This window comes from Mus caroli, chromosome 14, assembly GCF_900094665.2.
Source record: "Mus caroli chromosome 14, CAROLI_EIJ_v1.1, whole genome shotgun sequence".
NCBI lineage: Eukaryota > Metazoa > Chordata > Mammalia > Rodentia > Muridae > Mus > Mus caroli.
In genome coordinates this window covers 63,956,037-63,958,747 of record NC_034583.1, presented here as the reverse complement: position 1 = coordinate 63,958,747, position 2,711 = coordinate 63,956,037, and the positions used below count along the sequence as shown (strand labels likewise).

The window sequence follows — 2,711 nt, the reverse complement described above, 5'->3', positions numbered from 1 at the left end:
GTTCAGGCCCTGAGAACTCATATACAAAGTCAGCTGCTGTGTGTGCACCAATCATACCATCATGGGAGAGGCCAACACAAGACAGGCGTGCTCTACAGAACTGGCACAAAACAGCTCTTCTCTTCTCTGTGGTCAGTGACATTTGGTTACTCTCTATTGTTTTCTCTGCAGTTTCCTCAAAGCTTGCATCATGACAGGATGTTGGATTTCAGCAAAGACAGCTCTCTCCATCTGTTGAGATGATCATGTGATTTCTGTCTTCAAGTTGGCTAAAATGCTGTGTAATTCGGATCGTTTCCCCCCAAGTATTAAAACATATTTTTATACCTGGAATGAAGCCTTCTAATTGTGTGTGTGTGTGTGTGTGTGTGTGTGCGCGCGCGCGCGGCAAATGGTTCCAACATGTTGAATTTTGTTTGCAAGTATTTTATTGAGGACTTTTAGCATCCACACTCCTTAGGGACAGTGGCCTATGTAGTGGTTTGAATGTGACTACTCCATACCCCAATAGCCTCAGATAATTGAGGATTTGGTTCCCAGTCAGTAGCACCGTGTTTAGGAGGTTTGTGAGGAGTGTGTCGTGGGAGGTGGACATGCAAGCTTTGTGCCACTTGCAACTCCCCCTCTGTGTGACTTGTGTTTAAATTTGAAACTGTGAGTTGCAAACAAGATGGCAGCGCCCAGTGGAGTCGAGGCTGCGCTCGGGGTTTGCCGAGGCTGACTCTCCGTCCCGCTCTCCCTTTGGGTGCCACTCGCCGCGAGAGGGAGGACAGGGGCCGGGCGGGGACAGGGCCACTTGCGTGGCTGGACCGCGAGCCCGCACCCAGCCTGCGCCGCCCCCACCCGGCCCCGACCGGGCCCTTCCCGACTCTATCCCATCCTTGCGGGTCTCCTCCCGGTCTGACTCCTGTTTATGGGTTCAAGGCTCCTAACGCTGAGGTGCTTCCTCCCGTCCAGGCTCGCTGTCACTTTAGAGATGTTTCACCTCTTCACTCCAAGCCGGGATGCCGTTTCCTCCTGTAAAAGTTTTGCCTGAAGCCCACTTCTGTAGCCCTTGCTTCTCTCTTGGTTAGATGTTCGCATCCCTTCCAATTTACTCCGATCTCACCTCAATAGTGGCAACCTTGACACCGCCTTCCCTGAGGAGCCAGCCTTCCTTTTGCCCTGAATTCCGCAGCCCTATCATGGAGGCTGTCTACCTGGTGGTGAATGGGGTGGGCTTGGTGCTGGACTTGCTGACCTTGATGTTGGATCTCAACTTCCTGCTCGTGTCCTCCCTCCTGGCTACCCTGGCCTGGCTTTTGGCCTTCATCTACAATCTGCCACACACGGTACTGGTACTGACCAGTCTTGTGCACTTGGGTCGAGGATTCCTGCTTTCTTTGCTGGCCTTAGTTGAAGCGATGGTCCGATTTACCTTCGGGGAACTGCAGGCCTTGGGGACGCTCCTTTATAGCTGCTGCTCTGGCTTGGAGAGCTTAAAGCTACTGGGCACCTGGCCTCCCACGGAGCTCTGAGGAACCGGGAATTCCCGAATATGGTCCTGAACATGGTCTCCAATGGCCATGCTTTGCTGCCCCAGGCCTATGACATCTGTGCTATTGCCATGAGCCTGGTGGCCTTATGTGATCAACAGTCTGGTCAACATCTGCCTTATCGGCACTCAGAACTTCAACTCCCTGGTGCTGGCTCTGTGGGATGCTGTAACCGGGCCTCTTTGGAGGATGACAGACGTGGTGGCTGCTTTCCTCGCTCACAGCTCCAGCAGTGCAGTGGCTATGGCCATTCTCCTGTGGACCCCCTGCCAGCTAGCACTGGAGCTGTTGGCCTCAGCCGCCTGCTGGCCAGCTGTGTGGTTTTCCACCTCACTGGATTGGTGTTGCCGGCTTGTGTGCTGGCAGTGATTTTGATTGTGTTGCAACCAGAACAAACCCTGAGGCTGGCCACCCAAGCTCTCAGTCAGCTTCACGCCCGTCCATCTTACCACCGGCTTTGGGAGGATATCGTTCGGCTGTCTCGCCTTCTATTAGGTCTAGAGGCTTGGCGCAGAGTCTGGAGCCGCAGCCTACAACTGGCCAGTTGGCCAAATTGGGGCGGAGCACCAGGAGACCCCCAAGGTGGCCCCAGAAGGGTGTTCTCAGCCAGGATCCAGCCACAGGATACTCCTCCTGAAGCAGAAGAGGAGGTCATCAGAGCTGCACCAGCTAGAGGCCGAGAGCAACTCAACGAGGACGAGCCTGCTGCCGGGCAGGACCCATGGAAGCTGTTGAAGGAGCAAGAAGAGCAGAAGTGTGTTATCTGCCAGGACCAGAGCGAGACGGTGCTGCTTCTGCCCTGCCCGCACCTGTGCCTGTGCCAGGCTTGCACTGAGATTCTCATGTGCCACCCTGTTTATCACCGCAACTGCCCTCTCTGCAGCTGTAGCATCCTACAGACCCTCAATGTCTACCTCTGAGGTCTCCCTCCCTGCCTGCCCATCCTCTGCGCTCCACACACTGGGACAGCATCAACACTTTGCCTCTGGGTTCTGGCCTGAGTCTTCTTTGCCCCCGAAGGCGGTGACTCTGCCAAGCCTCAAGCCATATATCCAGGACTCTTATTGGGAGAGCTTGGTGCTGCTTATATAGGCCTAGGAGAGGCATGTCTCACACCCGGATTGGTTATGCACTATGCCTCATTTGCATGTTCCTCATCTGATTGGCTACTCTCTC

The 2,711-nt window shown here is 54.7% G+C and overlaps 1 pseudogene; it reads left to right on the top strand.

Annotated features, from left to right (window-relative positions):
• The first annotated feature begins 1,184 nt into the window (after nt 1-1,184).
• On the top strand, nt 1,185-2,455 carry LOC110309939 (annotated as a pseudogene).
• Nucleotides 2,456-2,711: the final 256 nt, after the last annotated feature.